Here is a 13,051-nt window from a genome sequence, read left to right on the forward strand (position 1 = left end):
ATTCATGTTACACATGTGTTGCCATACAAACTCAGCTGTTTCTAAGATGCTGTTTCTCTCCTGAGTTTTAGTCCCACATATCTGATTGCCTGCTGGACATCTCCACCTGCTAGATATCTCCAAATCAACATGTCAAAAATTGAATTCATTATGTACCCCTCTAAACTATAAGTTCTTAACCTGGGGTCTGAATATCATAGATTTTAAAATATTTTGATAACTGTCTTTCAATATAATTTATTTCCTTCATAATTCCATATATTTTATTTTAAAAGCACAGATCCCTAAAAAGAGATCCATAGACTGCCAAAAAGGTCCATAAAAAATACCTGCCCAAAATTTACCTCTTTTCCTAACTTCTCTAGGTCCACTGAGAGCATCCCTATCCTTCCAGTCACCCAGGTTTGCAACCACACATTCATCTTCAACTCTTCATTCACCCTCAACCTCCCCCTACCTCATCTCCAATCAACTGCCAGGTCTTGTCAATTCTCCTTCAATTTCTATTTCCTTCTCTTTCTGCACATCCCAACCACCTTAATTCAGATCCTCATCACCTCTCACCTGCATGGAACTGTGGAAAGAACATTGTCTCAGCGGTCAGAAGACTTAGGTCTAATTCCCAGCTGTGATATTTATTACTTGGGAGAGTCATTTAACTTCCCTGGGTCTCAGTTTCCTCCATTGTAAAATGTGGAGCTTGGATTAGCTGCCTTTGAGGACCATTCTGGACTTATGACCCTATGACTCTTTCAATAGTCCCCTAACTGGTCTCCCTGCCTCCAGTTTCTCAGTGCTCCAACATTCTCCATATAGCTGCCAAGATGACATTCCCAAATCACAGGTCTGATCATGTCATCCCTGCTCAAAGAACTTCAGTTACCCCATTGCCTCCAGGATAAACTATAAACTCCTTTGTTTGGTTTTTAAAGCCTTTTCCAATCTGGCTTCAGCCGACCTTCCTAGATTGTCTCTACATTAGTCGCCTTCCTGATCTCTACATTCTAGCTCTGTGCCTTTGCAAAGGCTGTGCCCCACGCCTCAAATGATCCCCTCTTCACCCCCACCTCCTGGAACCCCAAACTCCTTGGAATCCCAACCTCCTTTCAAGGTTCAACTCAAGTACCATCTCTTTCAAGAAGGCTTTCCTAATCCTCTGAGATATCAGTCTCACCCCAGCTCCATTCACTTTGTATTCATTTTGTATACATACTGTATAAATATACATACTTATCTGTGAACGTGTTGTATCTCCATTCCCCTCCCCCACTCCCAGTAGAATGTAAGTCTCTTAAGAGCAGGGATTGTTTCTCTTTTGTATTTTAATCCCAAGGCCAAGGGCATAGCATGTAGTACCTGGCACAGAATATGTACTTAATAAATGGTTGTTGTTTGATTTATTTAGGAAATTTCAGCAGTGGCCAGGAGCTGTCCACAGTTGGAACTCATGTAGGAGAGAAAGAGGTGATAGAATTAGACTGAAATGCTACTGCCCAAAGGGTGTCAGTAGATTCACTGCACTGAGTGAATCAGATTGGGATAAACAACATTTTTATGAACTCAGACACACTCAGATAATGAGTTCCTTGAACTTGTTCCTAACTTAAGACCACCAGTTCCTGTTTTGTCCTTTGGATGTGTCTCATGTTGCTGATTCATAGTTTCTAGATTTTGGACAGTCCTCTTGCCTCTGGCCCTTTCCTGTCTAATAGTGTGATGATGGACTCTTCTGCCTCATACAACCTTCCCCTTCTGAGCCCTCTGATCCCAAAAGAACCTGTACTGCTGAAGACAGTTTTGCTTAGACCAAGATGACCTGCCAGCATCATAGCCCCCACCATGATGTGATCTGAGCCATAAGCTTTAGCCTCATCCACAATGTGGAGATAACAGGAACAGTACATTTAGGAAGAAGGAGCTGAGATGAAGTCTCCCTTCCCCTAATTGAAGTGCACAGAAATAGTATGTTATCTTAGGAAGCTGGTAGAAATTGTATGTTATTATTACTGGTATATTTAATTCAGTCAATAATCAATTTGTTCATTCAATGAACATTTATTAAGAGTCTATTATGGAAGCAGAGCCAAGATGGTGGATTAGAGGCAGCAACTCAGCTAACTCTCCCAATATTCCCCTCCAAACAACTTTAAAACAATGCAAATAGAATTCTGGAGTGGCAGAGCCAAGGAAAAGTTGAAATGAGATATATTTTTCTGGCCTAAGAAAGCTGAAGAGATAGACAGGAGAAGTCTATAACACCAGGGTAGAAGAATGGCAAAGGTCTGTTCAGAGCACACATATGTGGCATACAAAGGCTGCAGCAGCTTCAGGAGCCCTCAGCACAGAGATGGTAAAGAGGCCAGAAAACTGCACAGAAAGAGATTAGAGAGGACCTTTTGCTGGCACTGGATACAACTGGTATTGATTGGCAACTCTATTGACCATAATCAGTTCTGGGTTGCAGTTCCAGGGCAGAGAGGAGCTCTAGTGGTTAGTCACAAGAGAGCAAGGACCCTGATAACAGTATCAAAGCAGAGAAGAGTGCTAACACATGCAGCTGCAGAGACCAGAGTGAGCACCAGGAGAGTAGTGACCATACCTTTCCCAGAATCACACCATCTTGGAAGTACTAAAAACTTGCAGATCCCCAGAACTAACTCTGAAAATAGTAGTACAAAAAAGCCTGAAGCTTGGGACATTGCCTCCCCACTCCTCTGTGAGCAGGGCCTAACTTTAACATAAAATTCAAAGTCAAGAAAAAGGCTTAAAAATGAGTGAACAACAAAAATAAAATGGACTATAAAAAGCTACTGTGATGGCAGGGAAGACCAAGAAAACAATGTAAAAACAGCTACCAAAAAAAAAAAGCCTCAAAGAAAAATTTTAATTGGACCCTGGAAGAGTTAAAGAAAGAAATAAGACTGGTGGAGGAAAAGAAATGAAAGTGATGCAAGAAAATTCTGGAAAGAAAATTAACAGTTGGTAAAAGAGGCACAAAAAAATACTGAAGAAAATGACACCTTCAAAAACAGAATTGACCTAATGGCGAAAGAGGCACCAAAATTCACTGAAGAAAAGAACTCCTTAAAAAAGCAAAATTGACCAAATGGAAAAAGAAGTACAAAATCTAACTAAAGAAAATCATTCCTTAAAAATTAGAGTTGGGCAAATAGAAGCTAATGACTTCATGAGGCATCAAGAAACAATAAAACAAAGTCAAAAAAATGAAAAAATATAGAAAATGTAAACTATCTCATTGGAAAAACAGCTAACCTGGAAAAGAGATTGAGGAGAGATAATTTAAGAATTATTGGACCACCTGAAAGCCATGATCAAAGGAGTCTAGACATCATATTTCAAACAATTATCCAGGAAAACTGCCCTGATATCTTAGATCCAGAGGATAAAATGGAACTTTAAAGAACCCACTGATTACCTCCTGAAAGAGGGCCCAAAATGAAATCTCCCAGGAATATTATGGCCAAAATCCAGGACTCCCAGGTTAAAGAGAAAATATTCCAGCAACCAGAGAGAAATAATTCAAATATTGTGGTTTCCACTTTAAAGGAGCAGAGGGCATGAAATAGGATATTCTGGAAGGCAAAGGGACTAGGATTACAATCAAGAATAACCTACCTAGCAAAACTGAGTATAATCCTTTAGGTGAAAAATGAATGGCCAGTAAAATAAAGGACTTTCAAAAATTCCTGATGAAAAGATCAGAACTGAATAGAAATTTTGACATTCAAACAGAAGACCAAGAGAAGTATAAAAAGGTAAACATGACAGAGTAATCATAAGGGACTCAATAAAGTTAAACTGTTTACATTCCTACATGGGAAGATGATATATATAACACCTAATAACTTTTTCGTTATCAGGGCAGTTGAAAGTTTACATAGACAGAGGGCATGGGTGTGAGTCAATTATGTTGGAATGATCTCTAAAGAAAAAGAATGCACTGAGAGAAGAGGGAAGGGAGTGGTAGAATGGAGAAAAATTTTCTCACATAAAAGAAAATTTTCTCACATTGTAAAAAACTTTTACAATGGAGGGAAAAATGGAGGGGATGGCAGGCAATGCTTGAACCCCACTCTCATTGGAAGTGGTTCAAAGAAGGAAGAATATATACACACACTCAGTTGTATATAGAAATGTAACTTGCCCAATAGGAAAATAAGAAAGAAAGTAGAGGTGGGGAATGATAAAAGGGAGGGTAGATTAAGGGAGGCAGTGGTTAGAAGCAAAATAGACTTTTCAGGAGGGAGGGAAGGAAGGAGAGAGAGAGAAAGAGAGAGACAGAGACAGAAAGAGACAGAGACAGAGAAGATAATAGAATGGAAGGAAATAGACAGTTCATAATCATAACTGTGAATGTGAATGGTTGGGCTCACCCATAAAACAGAAGCAGATAGAATAGATTAGAAACCAGGATTCAACAATAGGTTGTTTACAACAGCCACACTTGAGAGAGAAAAATACACACAGAATTAAAATAAAGGAGAGCAACAAAATCTATCTTGCGTCAATTGAAGTGAAAAAAGAAACAACAGGGGTAGCAGTCATGATCTCAGACAAAGCAAAAGCAAAAACAGACTTAATTAAAAGAGATAGGGAAACTATGTTTTGCTAAAAGGTAACAGACAATGAAGTGATATAAAAAAATTTACTAATAAAGACTTCATTTCTCAAATATATAGAGATAGAACTGAGTCAAATTTATAAAAATAAGAGCCATTCTCCAACTGATAAATGGTCAAAGGACAGGCAGTCTTCAGAAAAAAAATCAAAGCTCTCTATAGTCATGAAAAAAATGCTTTAAATCTCTATTGATTAGAGAAAGGCAAATTAAAACAACTCTGAGGTACCACCTCACACCTATCAGTAATGACAAATGCTGGAGGGGATGAGGGAAAGATAGGTACACTAGTGAATTGTTAATGGAGTTGTGAACTAACCTAACCATTCTGGAGAGCAACATAGAACTATGTCCAAAGGGCTATGAAACTGTGTACCCTTTGACCCAGCACTACCACTACTAAGTCTGAACCCCAAAGAGACCAAAGAAAAAAGAAAAGGACCTATATGTACAAAAATATTTATAGTAGTTCTTTTTGTGGTGGCAGAGTTGGAAACTGAGAGGAAGCAAATTGAAGGGGGAACAGGGAGATCATTGTGCACAGTAACAGCAATGTTGTAATGATGATCAGCTGTGAACAACTTGGCTACTCTGATCAATACAATGATCCAAGGCAATTCCAAAGGACGCATGGTGAAAAAATACTATCTACCTCCAGAGACAGAACTCATATGAATTGAAGTATAATTTTCTTATTTTCTTTTTCTTTTTTTTAAAAAAATATGGCTAATATAGAAATATGGTTTGCATGATTTCACACGTATAATTGATATCAGATTGTTTGCCTTATAAATGGTGGGGGAGAGGGAGGAAGAGAATTTGGAACTCAACATTTAAAAGGAACAGAATGTTAAAAAATAACTTTTATTTTATTAAAAAAGAGTCTATTGTGTATTTATTGAGCAGTGTCCTGGGAGAGATACTAAGTTCAGATAAGATAGGACTCCTGATTTTATGGAGTTTACATTCTACAAGGGGGTAAGACACAAATAGATAACTATAATACATGGCATTATGACAAGTATATTAGAAAAATGCAGAAGTATTTAACAAATATATAATGCTTGTTGTGTATAATAGTATGTAATAAATACATTAGAAAAATAAATACAGCTAAATCTCAATTATCCAAGCTAATGGAAAGGAAAGGGGGTGAGACTAATCCCAAACAATTGAAAAGATGTTTCTATTTGGCTTTAAGATATAATAAGAAAAATTTGCTCAAGATTGTATATATCAAAGCTCATCCCTTCAATAATAACCGAGTCCGGATTGCAGATAATATCACAATTTGTCTTTACTTTCACTTGACTCTCCCCAAAACCTTTGTTAAGTTTGCTACTGAGGCTCTCTGTTCTACATAGCACAGGAGGAAACCAGCACTATTCTCAGTAGATATCTTACTCTTGTTAGGGAAAGGGGCTTGGCCCTCCAATTATGCAAAGAGTTATGAATATAGTACAATCAGAAGATCATTGAGCTCTGCTTTAGGAGAAGATAGACAAGAATGACCAAATGTTGCTTAGAGAACACACATTTATAGACTTAACAGAGTATTAGAGTTAGAAGATCATCCAAACAAACACCACTGGTTTATAGCTGAGGAGATGGAGTCCCAGAAAGATGAAGTAATTTACTCAAAGTCTCAAGGTTAGTTAGTGGCAGGGACCTAGAATTTCTTCCACTGATCTCTCCACTACACCAAGATGTCTTTGATGGTATTATTGGTATTTTCAGTGGTATTGTTGACAGAATTTTTTCAAGGCAGTGTATATATACATACATATATTATTAATATATGACATTATATGAAATATGCTATACCATGTAACACTATTATATACTACATAAAATTGTATGTTATAATATATATTTTTGTGTTATGTACACATCAATAGGTAGAATATGAATAATATTCAAAGTGAATTTCAGATTTTAGTAGGAGGCAAACACAAGCTCATATTAATAAAGCACTTAATAAGCAGTTACTTTATGCAAAGCACTGTGCTAAATGCTGGGAATATAAATAGAGAAGTGAGACAATCCCTGGTGTCAAGAATCTCCCATTCTGATGGAGGAGACAACACATATGGAAGGTTTCAGCTGCAAGTCAGATAGAAAAGTCCCCTGACCCTTAAGATGCTGTGGCAAAGCAGAGTTAAATGCCTTTTCTTTAATGCCAAAGTCATATGCAAAGTAGAAGGGCTTGCTCCTTTTGACCTGCCTTCATAGACAAGACAAAATGTGCCTAGGTAGGACAGAGGAAATAATTTAAGAATATCAGTAAGGAAAAGATTCTATGGAGGTGGAAAGGAATTGGAACCAGGACCAGGAGATTGGTGAGTATAAAAATGTAACAGACAGAAGTGGTGGTACAGGGCTACAATCCCAGCTCCCAGGGAGGGTAATGGTGGAGGGTTTCTTGAGCTTGGGAATTCTGAGCTGGGCTAAGCCAGTTAGGTGAGTGAGATATAAATGTAGTGAGCCCCCAGGAGCAGGGGGCTGCTGGGTTGCCTAGGGAGAGCCAAACTGACCCAGATTGGAAATGGGGTAAATCAAACTTCCCAGGAAAATTATTAGTAGGATCAGATCATGAGTAGTCCTTGCAATTCCAGCCTGGGTGAGATAGGAAGAAGAGGTCTTTAAGAAAAAGAGAGAGATTGCAGTGAAAAAGCGGAGACTCACCTGAGCACTCCCAAACTCCCCTCCAAACAACTTTAAAATAATGCCTCAAATTGACCTCTGGAGTGGCAGAACCGACTAAAGCAGGTAGAACAATTTTTTGGCCTACGGCAGTCAGAGGTTGGCAGGAAAGGTCTGTCTCAGCAGGGTAGTGGTCAGACCCAGAGTCCAGTGTAGACCTCACAGCCCAGGCTGCCTCAGAGTACCAGTAGCAGGCCTTGGAAGCAGTTCATCAGCTGCAGTAGCAACTTTGAGAGCTCTCAAAACACAAACAGTAAGGGGATCAGAAAGAGAATTCAGTGGACCCTTTGCTGGCATTGGGTGCAGGACTCTGCTGCATTGCCTATATGAAGTTCCAGATCACAGTCCCAGAGCACCAGCTCACTAGAGCTTGAGACCGCAGGGGTGCAGAGGCCTTGATCACAGTTCCAGGGAGGAAAAAAGTGCTTATGGTCACTCATAGACCAGAGCACAGGCTAGGAAAGCAGTAACCACATCTCTCCTTAGATTGTACCACCTTACAAGAATTGAAAACTTACAGAACCCCAGAACAAGCTCTGAAAACATTAGCACAAAAAACCTGAAGCTAGGAATAGTGCCCCCTCCATCCTGGGAGCAGAGCCCAACTTTAATATAAAGTTAAAAGTCAAGAAATAGGCTGGAAAATTAGACCATAGAAAGTTACTATGATAACAGGGAAGATCAAGACACAGAAGAAAATGAAGTTAAAATAGCCATATGCAAAGCTTCAAAGAAAAATGTGAATTGGGGGAAGCTAGGTGGCACAATGGATAGAGCACTGGCTCTGGAGTCAGGAGAACCTGAGTTCAAATCCAGCCTCAGACACTTGACACTTAACTAGCTGTGTCACTCTGGACAAGTCACTTAACCCTGATTGCCTCGTCAAAAAAAGAATGTGAATTGGAAATAGGCCCAAAAAGATTTCCTAGAAGAGCTAAAAAAAAAGTTTTAAAATATCAAATGAGAGATGTAGAGGAAAAATTGGGGAGGAGGGGAATGAGAGTGATACCAGAAAATTATGAAAAGAGAGTCAACAGCTTGATAAAGAAGGCACAAAAAAGTACTTAAAAGAAAAAGTAACACCTTAAAAAAAGCCAGAATTGTCCAAATGGTAAAAGAGGGACAAAAATCCATTAAAGAAAATAATTCCTTAAAATCAGAATTCAGCAAGTGGAAGCTAATGACTTCGTGAGACATCAAGAAACAATAAAACAAAGTCAAAAGAACAAAAAATAGAAGAAAATGTAAAATATATCATCTCAAAAACAACTGACCTGGAAAATAGATCATGGAAAGGTAATTTAAGAATTATTGAACTACTTGAAAGCCATAATTAAAAAAATTTCTAGATATCATCTTTCAAGAAGTTATCAAGGAAAACTTCCTGGACATCCCAGAATCAGAGGGTAAAATAAAAATTGAAAGAATCCACTCATCTGAAAGAGATCACAAAATTAAAATTCCCAGGAATATTACAGCCAAATTCCAGAGCTCCCAGGTCAAGGGAAAATATTGCAAGCTGCCAGAAAAAGAAAAAAAAATTCAAATGTTGTGGAGCCACAGTTAAGATTTAGCAGCTTCTACACTAAAGGACTGGAGGACTTGCAATGTGATATTCCAGAAAACAAAAGAGCTAGGATTACAACCAAGAATAACTTACCCAGAAAAACTGAGTATAATCCTTGGGGTGGGGGGAGGGGAATGGATATTCAATAAAATAGAGGACTTTCAGGCATTCCTGATGAAAAGAACAGAACTGAATAGAAAAATTGACTTTCCAATACAAAACTCAAGAGAAATGTTAAAAGATAAACTTGAAAGAGAATGTATAAGGGATTCAATAAGGCTAAATTATTTACATTCCTACATGGCAAGATGATATTTGTAACTCCTAAGAACTTTGTCATTATTAGGGCAGTTAGAAGGAGTATACATAGACAAAGGACACAGGTGTGAGTTGACTATGATAGGCTGATTTCAAATAAAATTAAGGAATGATGCACTGAAATATGGGAGAGGGAGAGGTAGAATGGGGTAAATAATCTCATACAAAAGAAACATTAAAAGAAGAACTTTTACAGTGGAGGGGAAGATGAGTGGGTGGCAGATAATGTTTGAACCTTACTCTCATTGGAATTGGTCCAAAAAGGCAATAACATACACACTCAGTTGGGTATAGAAATCTATCTTGCCCCACAGGAAAGTAAGAGGGGAGGGGGATAAGAGAAGATAGAGTGATAGAAGAGAGGGTGGATGGGGGGAGGTGGTACAAAACAGACTTGAGAGGAGGGACAGGGTAAAAGGAGAGAAAGAGAAAGAAGAATAAACAGCAGGAATGATAGGATGGAGAATAATACATAGTTAGTAATCATAACTGTGAATGTGAATGGGATGAACTTACCCATAAAATGGGAGGGGATAGCAGAGTGGATTAAAAAAAAGAATCTGACAATATGTTGTTTACAAGAAACACACTTGAAACAAAGTGACACACAGAGTAAAAACAATGGGCTGGAGCCGAATCTATTATGCTTCAACTGATATGTTAAAAAAAGGGATAGCAATCATGATTTCAGACAAAGCAAAAATAGATATAATTAAAAGAAATGAGCAGGGAAACTATATTTTGCTAAAAAGGTACCATAGACAAAGGTGTAATATCAATATGAAAATATGTACCTTATTCTCAGTGGTACATAACACCCACACAAAAATTGACCATGTATTAGGGCATATGAAAACCTCACAACCAAATACAAAAAGAAAAATAATAAATGGATTCTTTTCAGAGCATAATACAATAAAAATTACATTCAATAAAAAAGCTATGGAAACATAGATTACAAATTAATTGGAAACTAAATCTAGTTTTAAAGAATCAGTGGGTCAAAGAACAAATCATAGAAACAATAATTTAATTAAAGAGAATGCCAACAATGAGACAATGTACTAAAATTTATGGGATGCAGCCAAAGCAGTACTTAGGGGAGAATTTCCTTCTCTAAACACTTACATCAATAAAACAGAGAAAGAGCAGATCAATGAGTTGAGCATGCAACTAAAAAAAAATAAAAACTAGAAAAAATTTAAAATCCCCAATTAAACACAAAATTAGAAATCCTAAAAAATCAAAGCAGAGATTAATAAAATTTAAAGAAAGTAAACCATTCAATTAATCAACAAAACTAGGACTTGGTTTTATAAAAAAACAATAAAATAGATAAACCATTGGTTAATTTGAAAAAAGAAAGAGGAAAAACATTACCAGTACCAAAAATGAAAAAGGTGAATTCACTAATGAAAATGAAATTAAAGCAAGTATTAGGAACTATTTTGCCCAATTATATGCCAACAAATCTGACAATCTAAATGAAGTGGATGAATAGTTACAAAAATATAAATTGCCAGATTAACGTGAAGAAAAAGAATATTTAAATAACTCCATTTTAGAAAAAAGAAATTGTCACAAATGAGCTCTTGCCAAAAAAAAAAAATCCCCAGGATCAGGCAGATTCATAATGAATTTTACCAAACATTTAAAGAACAATTAATTCCAAGGCTATATAAACCATTTGGGAAAATAGGCAAAGCAGGAATCCTACCAAATTTCTTTTATGACATAAATAGGGTGCTGATGCTTAACCAGGTAGAGCAAAAAGGGAAAAAGAAAACCATAGACCAATTCCCCTGATGAATACTGATGCAAAATTTTAAAATAAAATACTAGCAAGGACATTACAGCAATATATTACAAAGATCTTGCACTGTGGGATTTAAACCAATAATTCAAGGGTTGGTTCAATATTAGGAAACCTTAGCATAATCCATCATATCAATAACAACAGCAAAAAAAATGATTATCTCAATAGATGGAGAAACATCTTTTGACAAAATACAACACTTATTCCTATTAAAAACACTGAAAAGCATAGGAATAAATGGAGTGTTCCTTAAAATTGTAGGTATCTATCTAAAACTCAGCAAGCATTATCTATAACCGGGATAAGCTAGAAGCCTTCCCAATAAGATCAGGGATGAAGCAAGAAATGTCCATTACTACCACCATGATAATGGTGCTAGAAATGCTAACTATAGAAAGCAGAGAAGAAAAAGCAATGGAGGGAATTAGAATAAGCAATGAGGAAACAAAGCTATCACTCTTTGCAGATAATATGAAGATGTACTTAGAGAATCAACTAAAAAGCTAGTGGAAATAATTAACAACTTAAGCAAAGTTCCAGGATGTAAAATAAACCCACATAAATCATCAGTGTTTCTACATGCTATCAACAAAATACAGTAAGAGATAGAAAGAGAAATTCCATTTAAAATAACTGTGGATGATATAAAATACTTGAGAGTCTACCTGTCAAGACAAATCCGGAACAATATGAACAAAATTATAAAATATTTTTTGTGCAAATAAAATCAGATCTAAATAATTGGAAAAATATTAGTTGCTCATGGGTAGGCAGAGGCAATATAATAAAAATGATAATTCTACTTTAATTAATTTATTCAGTGTCATACCAACCAAACTACCAAAAAATTATTTAATGTTGGAGGGGTAGTAGGAAGATAGGGACTTAAGTGCAATGTTGGTGGAGCTGTGAATCAGTATAACTATTTTGAGGCGCAATTTGGAATTATGAATATAAGGTGACTAAAATGTTCATACCAAAAGAATTCAGAGATCCCATTATTACTCCTCTACCCCAGGGAGGCCATTGTATGAAGAAAGTTCTTATATACAACAAAATACTTTAGCAGTACTTTTTTTGATAACAAAGCATTGGAAACAAAGTAAATGCCCATCAATTGAGGAATGGCTAAACAAATTCTGATACATGCCTGCAGTTGAATATTATTATGTTAGCCACAGAGGCAGCTAGGTGGTGCAGTGAACAGAGTGCTGGGCCTAGAGCCAAGAAGGCCTGAGTTCAAATTCAGCCTCAGACACTTAATTGCTGTGTGATCCTAGGCAAGTCACCTTACCTCTCAGGTTTACTTTCCTCAACTGTAAATTGGGGATAATAATAGCACCTACCTCCTGGGGTTGTTGTGAAGTTCAAATAAGATAATATTTGTAAAGCATCGAGCATAGCGCCTGATATATAGTTGGTACTTAATAAATGCTTGTTCCCTTCCCCTTTCCCCCTTGTGCCACAAGGAATGAGGAGTGTAATGAATATAGAGAAGTATGGAAAGAGCTACAGAAACCGATGTAGAACAAGATAAGCAGAACCAAGGAGAAAACAGATACATTGAATACAACAGCATGGAAACAACAACCACATACACACAATCAAAAGTGAATGTTGCAAAATCACAAAGAACAAGAGTGGCTAAAATGAAAAGATATTAGAAGACACTCTCACCCTATTCCTTCTCAGAGGTGGAAGGCCCACAAATGTTGCACGTATTTTCAGACTTCTTCAGTTATGCTGATTTTTTTCCTTTATTTGTCTTAAAACACTATTTTTTATAGTATGGGGGAAGGATACCAGGGATAACTATGATACATCAATGAAAACTTATTTTTTCCTCTTTTTGGTCTTAAAATACTATTTGTTATAGTATAGGGGAAGGGATACTGTGAATAACTATGATATATCAACAAAGCCTTTTTTTTAAAGAAGGTGTTATCAGAAAGCAGGATTTATTTCTTTGAACCATAGTTTAAGGTACTAGAACGACAGGCTCTTAGCT

The 13,051-nt window shown here is 36.8% G+C and overlaps 1 protein-coding gene across 1 annotated transcript in view; it reads right to left on the reverse strand.

Moving 5' to 3' along the window:
• LTBP2 (latent transforming growth factor beta binding protein 2) overlaps positions 1 to 13,051 on the reverse strand; it is a 193,071-nt gene that overhangs the window by 62,766 nt on the left and 117,254 nt on the right. The window lies entirely within an intron of this gene.

The sequence above is a fragment of the Trichosurus vulpecula genome, chromosome 8 (genome assembly GCF_011100635.1).
Source record: "Trichosurus vulpecula isolate mTriVul1 chromosome 8, mTriVul1.pri, whole genome shotgun sequence".
NCBI lineage: Eukaryota > Metazoa > Chordata > Mammalia > Diprotodontia > Phalangeridae > Trichosurus > Trichosurus vulpecula.